At 34.0% G+C, this 10,936-nt stretch overlaps 1 protein-coding gene across 1 annotated transcript in view; it reads right to left on the reverse strand.

Moving 5' to 3' along the window:
• Positions 1-10,936, reverse strand: part of LOC108904070 (transcription factor Sp9) — a 257,297-nt gene that overhangs the window by 185,287 nt on the left and 61,074 nt on the right. The window lies entirely within an intron of this gene.

Below are 10,936 nucleotides of genomic sequence, written 5' to 3' on the forward strand. Positions count from 1 at the left end.
TTTTTCACCTGCCGAGTCAATGTAACTAACAGTCAATTAAATCTAGGTATGTCACTTTCTTATACGTATCTATGTGTTTTGCGAGATAGATATAGATTTTTAACTGGGCGATAAATCCATCAGGAGCTGAAAAATACAGACCTAAGTAGGAATAGATATCATTCACTTTCAATTTTGGTAAATAAACTTAACACATTTTTTTGTAATGCATGCATTTACTCTGAAACAAGCAAGAACCTCCATATCCATGTCGCCCATAACGATTCATTATTATTATTACTAAATTAATAACATGATTATTTACGTCATTAGAGACAGGATGTCAGTTTTTTGCTTTAATAATAACACGAATCACATCCGTTAATTTAAAGACGATGCCGTATTAATTTGAAATTAATAAGCTGATCTAATTGCTAGTGCGATGTTAAACAAAATATATAAGCTGTTTTTTAATTGAATTCTTGAAAATTGTCATTAAAAATTATATTTTTAATTCATTAATAAGTGAACTAAAAACTGAAAGTTATGTTTTAAACTTTTAACACTAGTGTAAAAAAACTGTTAATACTAACAAATAAAAGAAGTAGGTATAAACTGTCACATTCGTCATCGTCCATTTTAAATTTTAAAATCAGGAAATTATTTTTCCGTACGACATTTTTGGTTTGACATAAATAATTCTATCTAGAAAAAAATGGTGAACTTCAAGAAATAAATTTCCGTCTTAAATCCGAATACCCTGTGTATGGTTATTAAACGTCGACAAGCCAAAAATTAAGTTTTCTTTGAATTTCAGGTCCTAAATTCCCACTATAGACATTCATCAAAGAGGAATGTTGACCGTATGCGACCCCCTCGTTGTCCACTCTCATCCGTCCAAAGAAAACCCCAAGAAAACGACACATAATAAATTGCAAGCACGAGATCGCTTGCCTCAGCACGTGTGCGTCATATACGAACGTCCAGCGCGAAGACGCCCTTCATTATCGACTGCGGCGATCTGTAGCCGATAGTCACTCCATTCAACGCGAGTGCTAAAGTCGTTAGTTCCGGATGACCACCATTCCTCGATTGGAAGCGGATACTTCGGATGTATGGGATTCTCGGGACGTTCCTAGGGGTTTAACACGTCCTTAGATGGTCAGATATCCCCTTTTTGCGGACGCTCTCTCGAGTTTTTCAGCCAGCAGGCTGCGAATCGTTAGTTTTGATTTATTTATCGCCTCATTTCAATAGATGTGCTCGGATTTCAGTAGGATTTCTAAGAAACTACAAATATGCAATGTTGTTTGATAAATAATTTCGTCATTTCACCGACAGTGTATTTTTTATGTCAAAAGTGACAATTTACACTTGAGACTTGAGACTTGATATTAGAAAAATGAAAACTATTCTTTCTTGAATACAAAACAGATGCTTGGCGACCTAGAATAAAAAATTACCATTTTTCATTAATATCTACTCTGAAAGAAATGCGCTTTATTCTTTAGTAGAATTCTAAATGCCATTATAAGAACATTGTGACAGAAAAACAGGTGAATATTGGAGATAAAACCTGTATTGCTAACACAAACTGTAAGTGGCAATAAATTACATTGTTTATCAAATTTTTATATAACTGGTATACAACGTCGTTTATACTCTGTACGAAATGAAAGCTATAACTGTTATTAAAATGTTCAATACTTAACATCTATAACTAATTATAAGTTTTATAGTAATAAATGTATTGTATAGGTACTCTGTATGAGTCAAAAACATATGACATAAATTTTCAGAAATTTTATTGTAGAACATTAACATTAACAAACATTTAAATGCTAAAAATTGATGACAAATCGCTTCCAAACTGTCCAGATCATCTTTGTTGTAGCGATGCTCCATGAGGCGTCCCCTGAAAGAATGACTTTCTTTTCTTCTAATTCGATTTAATACCGGTGCTCTTCTTTGTCACTGTTAGCCTTCTGTTTCTTCATCTTATGTAAAGCTTAACATCATCAGCGGAAGGGCACACAACATAATAATTTTTAAGATTTGGACAAAATTTAAATATAAAAAAAAACCACAAACAATAAAACAGTTAGATACTTACATAATTTCCACTTCACACAAAGCGGTACGATCATGTATCCCACAAAACATAACGTCTACGCTGTCTATCCTCATCCAACTAGAAGAAACGTAATAGTCGATGCACACCGAGAAGTGACGATCACTTAACCATTATAAAACTCGTTTTACACGTTAAAAACGGAAACATAATCATTCTGAAAACGAATAATTCTGTTAATACAGCTGTTATATACAGATTCGGATATTGGTCTTTATATAGACCAGGCAATAAAGAACGATTTACCCGAAAATATCTAGATTTTCGCGGCCCGGTCCGATTTTAATGCGGTTTTTTGCATTTTGTTCAGAAAGACCGTCGGAAAAAAGTCCCGCCTTTTTTATTATCCGGAAGTGGCGGAAATGCATCGCGGGTGTATAAACCGCATTAAAATCGGACCGGGCCGCGAAAATCTAGATATTTTGGGGTAAATCGTTCTTTATTGCCTGGTCTATATAAAGACCAATATCCGCATCTAGAAGTGCATCGCATCCGAGAAACTTGCCAAAGTGCACGAAATACCGCAAAAATTGCGTCATTCTCCGAATGACTGGAAAAATGGATCTCGGGGGTTTTTTGCGGGTGCTGATTCCAAATTCGAGGGTGAAAAATAGCCCCTGTGCTCGTGGAGGGGGCGGTGGGGGAAGATAATTTTGATTGGTATTTATAGTTGTTTATTATAGTTGTTTGATAAATGAGCCCGTGTGACAATTAATACAGAAGGAATGTGCATTGAATATATTTTAAGACAATATATATTTTAAAACAATAAATATACTTCTATACTTTAAAACAATAAATATACTTTTATACTTTAGAACAATAAATATATTTAAAAAAATTATCAGGCTTATCCTTTCTTTTTCCAACCGAACTTTTTAGATTGAGTTTCGTCCCATGATTTTCCAATAAAATATATTCCTCCTTCTTAGAAGATTAACGCCCTTCCCCAAAATAATCAGAAATAGTCATTAGACGCAGATTCGGAATCAGCACCGGCAAAAACCCCCGGGATCCATTTTTCCAGTCATTTCGGAAACTTTAGATTTCATACCCCCCTCTACCCCCCACCGCCCCCTCCACGAGCACAGGGGATATTTTTCACCCTCAGATTCGGAATCAGCACCCGCGAAAACCCCCGAGATACATTTTCCCAGTCATTTTGAGAACTTTAGATTTCATCTTTCGGATACGATGCACTTCTAGATGCACTTTATGCACCCGCGATGCATTCCCGCCACTTCCGGATAATAAAAAAGGCGGGACTTTTTTCCGACGGTCTTTCTGAACAAAATGCAAAAAACCGCATTAAAATCGGACCGGGCCGCGAAAATCTAGATATTTTTCTCTTTATTGCCTGGTCTAATACGACAAATCTTCCTTACTATACAAATAGAACATAAAGCCTATAACAATAATACGTAAGTAATTCATTATAACTTTATTTCATAAATGCATAAGCGCTTTCCAGTTAAACTCATTGAATAAGAAGTGTGGAGGTGAGTGTTTTTTTTTAAATAAATGTTGGACATTTGTAATAAAAGTATCTAGAGAAATAATCCCAATTCTTTCAGTGTTAGAACATCAATATTTCATTTATTATTAGTTTTACAATGTATACATATACTTTGCAATTAACACAATTTTCAATAAGAATTTTAACGTAAGCAGTCTATCAGTAGCGGCAATTGTATGATTTAATATTGCTGTCTTAACTTATATGGACAAAATTTGCTATTGTACGTTTGTTTCAAACTGATTTTTCTACATAAGACTCTGGCGACCGTCCATAACTTCCAGACGTCGTCATGCCTCTTCCACTTTTAAAACATCTGCATCTGCAAGTATGAAGATGACTCAAAAAACTATGATCCGTATGTTCATGTGGATTGCTATTGCTAAGATCATTTTGCTCGTCATGTTCCCATAGGTATTTTTCCTATCAGCTAAACAAAACACTTTCTATTATGCTAGTTAACAAACAGTCGATCACGTGCTGTTACTGGTGATCTAAGAATTGCGTATTTTCCATAAATTTCAACTGTATTTTTCAATTCATTCACTTCGCTGTTAATAGTAAAAGTTCAAGGTTCATTGACGTTAGAATTTTCACTATCAACATATGTATTATCGATATCTTCCACATCAACAACACTGATTCTATAAAATTCGTAAATAATGAAAATTTCTGGATTGGCTGTCACGTGGTTGTTTTAGATTTCTTGACCTTTGAGAAAGATTATCGCGCTTTTCTCAACTCTGGAAATGAGTCTGCAACCCAAGCTAACAACTAAAATTACTGAAAAACTTTCAAACTTAATCCACTCTACAACCAAATTAATGATTAATCCATCTGATCGTCGTAAAACTAAAAAAAAATTAACAGCGCTGGTATTTGTTCCATTCAAACATTATTTATACATGTGGGAACCGCGTCTTCGGATCGTTCGTCTCGGCAATATTTATGGGGTTTAGATACAGGACAATGTCAGCTCCGAAGCTCTTACAGATATATCAAGGAATAACCTTATACAGCGAGAAATAATTAAACAGTTCCGACGCTGGCCAACCGGTCCCATAAATTCTGATCACCCAGGCCAGTGGTCATAATCGGAATCGAGTGGTCAATAAATATAATGACGTTATCAAAATATTGAAAAAGGGGACGAATGATTTGCCGGATCTCAAGATTTTGTAAATCATAACCTATCTCTCGAATAATAAAAAATGTAGTTAGTAAAAACTAACAAACATATGTTAGTTTTTAGTAATATTACTTATAATTAAGCAGTTGTTTAAAGTATTAATTGTCTTAAAATTCATTTTTTCAATTTTTTCCTAGAATTTTTTTTGGTTTTATTCAACATTTAAAATTAAAATTTGAACATCAATAACTTTCTTCTGGTAACTTTTTTGTCTGAATAAAAGTGATTATATCTTTCCAGTTTGTTGCCCAGGACCCGCCACTGAAGCATGTAACACACTTTTCCGGACACCCTGTAAACATGCAATTGCGGAAACAAAACGACCAGACCAGCCGGTCGGTAACGTAAACACCGTAATAATTATTAAACCATTTAGTCAAGTGTTTGTTCAACGCCGACTCCGATGCCTTAATGATCGAAGAACCAAAGAGCGCGCCAGCCATAGTCATCATTTGTTTCTTATTTGACCCAGGCCGCGGCAGTTGATGCCTTTCGACAGAGGACCGGGTCAGAGGAGATGGAATAGACAAAGGCGCCAACGCCAGCAAGAGACGGATTGTGATGGTCGAAACAGCGCTCGCCACAAATTACAGTGCCAGAGGTCTCAAAAATGTGAATTCGGTGTTGTAACTCGGTCGTCCTAAGCGGAGAAGAATTAATTTAGCTGCATAATGCGGACAGTATTTTTAATATCTGTTAAGGGTTGGTTAACTAATTAGATACATTTTTTATGTATATATATATAATGTATAGCAATTGTTTTAAACAGACCAACTACAAAAAAATTTATGAATATAATGTACTTTTTTGAAGCTAAGAATCTGCAATATCTGGCACCCATCAGTTTACCATCACAGAAGTCCTATGATTTTGGTATCAAGAGTTCTAACCCAAACGTTTACTGAAAACCTCTGTTGAAATGGAGTGCCAATGTAAATTACCATTAGTCCATTTCAAGTAAATGTTCCTATTAAAAAATCCATTGTTACAAAAATTAGGCACACTTGACGAGAAAATTCTTCTGCATCTAAAAGGATCTTCCCTCTTTCTTCCTTGTCACCACCTACAGAACCCTAATCTTCTCGCTTTATCTCCCTGCCTCAAGCTCAAGAGATGCACTTTTTCACCTTATAACATTTGAAACGATTTTTTTCGTAATATCCTTCTTGCACTATCCTTCTCTAAATTGTATTTCGCTTCTGTCTCTCACTGTTTTGCTCATTTTTTCCCATTTACATAATTTAAAATTCTGTTAACATTACCTATTTTATTAACAACAGCTGATTATCTGCGAAGACTTTCTACAGTATGCAAGTGCTTAAATAGAATTGAAATTGCATTGATAGTACAATACAAACATATTACAGTTCTCAATATGTGAAAATTTGTTTTCATAGCGTGCTACATTTAGCATAAGTCTGTGCAAGAACAATGTTGAAGGCTCAGTTTTCTCTAAAGTAAAAAACCAATATTATAAAAATGTGTGTATTTTGCTTAAAATAAGTACATTTTATTTATTAACTTTTTTGTAGTCCACAGTCTCAAACAATTTCTACGTTACTACACGAAAATGTTTACATTTTTTATACCAAAATTAAAAAAAATGTAATAAATATAAAAAGTACACGTGCAGTATCACATGAAAATGGAAAAAACAAGCAATTTTTTGTAGCCACAGCGTGCTTCGATGACAATTTCTTTTTGGCCCGCGTAGAGGGCGCAGCAAATTACATACGATATTTTAAAAATCTGTTTACACAAGGTGAAAGATATCAATTTTGTCATAAAATTTTATTAAGATAAGTTTTCTCTATGTCTTAAAATAAAAAAGTTAGACGACTCTAAACTTTCGGTACTTTTCCGGTTTTTTTATGATTACTCACAAAGTTGGCCATGGATCAAAAATTTGTTTTTGCGAGCATAAAGGCCTCAAAAATTCAACAAAAAACATATAAAGATTTTTGACGTTTTTGTCGTATATTAAGCATATTCATAGGAGTGGCCCTCTTATAGTAGACAGCTTGCATAATTAAACTTAATGTTTTGTTAAATTAAGTACCTTAGTTTTAAACATTTTTCTAAAATTTAGATCGATTTACGTCTATTCGAAAATCAACGCTTGCTCAGATACCTATAAGCCTCGAAATCCCATCGACTTTAGACCATTCTGTACACTCAAGTGTATACAGGGTGAGTCACAACTTATCCAAAAAAATTTGGGAATAGATGCGGCATAAGAAATGGAGTCAAATCGTAAAAAAATTTTTGTAAAATCCTTATAGTTTCCGAGAAAAAAATTATTCAAGTTATAGTACATTCAACCACTACATAGCTGGACAACTGTAGTCTCTAGCGTCATTCGCAATACTCCGAATACTGCGCAACTCGGAGTTGATGGATATCGTTTTAATTTATGGTGAAGCAAGACAATATTTGTATTATGGTGAAGCATTTGTGTTATGGTGAAGCAAGAGACCATTTGTGTTAGTTCGTAGAAAGTGAGTATGACGGACCCAAATGTGTTTACACGTTAGTGGATGAAATTTTGAACAATTGTTGTTGTAACATCGAGTATGTCAAATGATTTTATTATTTAAAAACACAAATTAATTTTATTAATTAATAAAGGCAAAAGCATTTGAATTTGTCTATATAAAATAGGTGCTATAAAATTCTATTTATTTCTTTCCTTGCGAAAATATTTGTCCGTTTTTATCACACCGCCATGCCGGTCGCATTGTGCGAGGTCAGGTTTTACAGTGGACCAGTTTCCAGTGCCGTGCAGAAGTGTATTTAAAAATCATTTTCAAACTGCCCTTTTTGATTTTTTCTTTACAAAATTGTATTTCTAAGGGTCCCCTGTACATCCAGAATTTTTTATTTTTTTTGTATAAGTTCTAAATCACCCTGTATAGATATCGATAAATATTTCTAAAGTTATAAGTTATAAGTTATTATCTTACCCAATTTTTTGTTTACGCTGCACCACTGTCTTATATTAAAAACTAGGTAATTCAATACTACTGACACACTTCACCCTAGTAGTGAGTAGGCTTGCCAACAGTCCTGAATTTGAGCTAATGTTTTATCAAATGTCCTGCCAAGTGTCCTTCATTGTACACATTTGTATATTTTTCCAAGATATACAGGTTTTTACACAATCCGGCAATACAGTCCTGACTAAAACTGCTGGATAAGTGCATAATAAAGAATTCCACGTCAAAATATGTAACTAGAATCTTTTCGACTTCTCCTTTATTTAGTTATATTACGTACATTTTAATAGTTATATTTTTAGTAGATCTCGGCTTGGCTCAAATAAGTAATTTTATTGTTGTAATTTTATTGTTTACAAGTTTATTTTGAAGTTTTAAAACAAAAACGAAAACAATATTTTTGCATTCACGTTTTATTTTATGAAAAATACACTAGTGGAAAAAATTAAGGGATCAAAAAAAAATTAAAATATTTGGCGATTTTTCAAATGGCTGTATCTTTGATAAAAATGGTCGTATTGGAGTAAAAAAAAAAGCAATTTGAAGCTTGAAGTATCTAATTTCTGGATCTTGCAAAAAAAAAAATTTCAAGTAACACGTATCGCGCAATCTTAATGAATATCATGAAAAAAAAAATTTCGAATTTATGTTCGATCTTATTTTTGGTGTACGGACTTGAAAAAAATTTTTCCAACTTAACCACCTTATGGATTAGATAGGTTGTTCATTTAGCTTCAATTTATTTTTTTTTTTTTGGTCTCGATACGACCATTTCTCGTTGAGCTATCGGACTTTGAATGAAAATGGATAATTTTCTGTTTGTTCATCGATATCTCAGAAACCATTTTTTTTGTCATAACTTCAAACGCTTTTCGCACGTGTGTAAAAAAAGCGTAAATACAACCGTGCAACCTGCACATGGTACGCTTTGGGTAACGCTAATGCCGGCGGTTTTAAGAAATTTCTGAAAATCGGTTAAAAAAAATTTTTTTAAAAAATTATTTGTTTTTTTTTCATAATTTCAAGTTTTCTGCAATAAGAATGCAAAAAAAAATCAGGAAAAATGTTTTTTTCATTTTTTACAGATTATGAGCATTTAAAGGCAGAAAAACGTGATCCTTTAATTTTTTTAAAAATTCAATCGAATGAAACAGAAAAACGGCTTGATGGATCGAATTAAAACTCTGTAGGGCTTTTAGGGGTACAATGACCTGTAAAATGCACACTTAACATTAGTCATTTTCCCAATATTCTCAATGTGGCACGTGATTTTCTAGAAGACCCCTAGAAAGTCCTATTTTTTACGATTTTCCAGTCATGTTAAGGATAAAAAATTTTTTTTTCTAAAAAACCGTGCCATGACCTTGTAGAGAATTCATTCAAGTTTCTGAAACCCACCGTCGATTTTCTGTTCAACCATTGGTTTCTGAGATATCGATGAACAAAGAGAAAATGATCCATTTTCATTCAAAGTCCGATAGCTCAGCGAGAAATGGTCGTATCGAGACCAAAAATCAAAAGAAATTGAAGCTAAATGAACAACCTATCTAATCCATAAGGTGGTTAAGTTGGAAACATTTTTTCAAGTCCGTACACCAAAAATAAGATCGAAAAAATTTCGAAAAATTTTTTTTCATGATATTCATTAAGATTACGCGATACGTGTTACTTGAAAAATTTTTTTTTTGCAAAATCCAAAAATTAGAAACTTCAAGCTTCAAATTGCTTTTTTTTACTCCAATACGGCCATTTTTATCAAAGATTTGAAAAATCGCTGAAAATTTGGTTTTTTTTTTGATCCCTTAATTTTTTCCACTAGTTTATGTAGTATCGGTTGATTGGCAAAAGAAATAAAAGTGTCCTTAATTTTTGTCGTTTTTATCTCGGAAATAAGAAAATAAAAGTTGACAACCGAACTAGTGAGAGTTTCCCATGGTAGTAGCACGTCCGCCTTTTGGGAACCGCTGAGGATCAGGCCAAAAAACGAAAATAAAGCTGGAAACGTGAGGGCAGAGCGAAGAAATCAGACAGCAAGCACATAAACGGGGCCAGTTCCAACCGACCGACAAAAAAGGGCCCGCGCAACATATTTTTCGAACAATTTTCTTTCGGGCAGGCTATAATTACACCCCCCGAGCGGGGCCTATAATTTGATAGAGGGCGGCTGGGACGTACCTTTGATACTACTATGTCAATTACCCCATTGACAGAACGGCGCGGCTCATCAGACCGCGGATAGCGGCGTGGCGCGGCGCGGCGCGACGTGACGGCGGCGTGAATTGTTGCTTTGAAGCGGTCCGTTCGACTGGAATTACTCCGGGTATGCTAATTTCCTAAATGAGATCGAGCGCCCGGGATGCTCGCAACTCCGCAATTAAGTGGTTGGAATTATATTGATTGCGAGAGGGGTTGAAACGGTTGTCATGAATACTTCTTAATACGCTAGGTTGGAATTAAGTAAATCAAAATTATTTTTTTATTAACACTATTACAGTCCGGCTTATCCGACTTATTAGGGCTTACAATATAAACACCTATTTTATCGTACGCATCAGGTATGATAATAAAATAAAAACTATTACAAACAAACTTAAAAATACAAAAAAATATATATTTCTGCTTCCTTATGAAGATATTAAGCTAATTCAAATTCAAAAAATGTCTATAAAAAATCCCATCAAATGATGTTAAGGGATACCATGAAAAAGATATATAACTTTTCAGACATTATTTCGAACTGTTGATATTACCGAAAATTACAACTCTGTAGATTACTTGCCCCGATAGGCCAGTCATTATAGTTTTTTTTCGGGAAAAAAATACTATTAGAAGTTTCTCTGCGGAATATATAGACCAGTGCTTAAGCCTTCAAAAATGGTAAAAAGTGAAAAAAAATTATAGTAGGATGAAACCCATTGGAAAAGGAAGAGAATATAACAGAAATGAAAAGAAAAATAATTTACGGGCGATCTGAGGTCGGGAAGGGGAAGGGGGTGAGTTTTTAAGGGTAAAAAACGGTTTATCTTGATTTCCGGAAAAACTACAAGTCTTATGGAAAAAAGTTAAATGGCAAAGTTGTAGGTAATAAAAAGATCTACAACTTTTGTATTTACACTTTTTTCACA

The sequence above is a fragment of the Anoplophora glabripennis genome, unplaced genomic scaffold, assembly GCF_000390285.2.
Source record: "Anoplophora glabripennis isolate ALB-LARVAE unplaced genomic scaffold, Agla_2.0 scaffold14, whole genome shotgun sequence".
NCBI lineage: Eukaryota > Metazoa > Arthropoda > Insecta > Coleoptera > Cerambycidae > Anoplophora > Anoplophora glabripennis.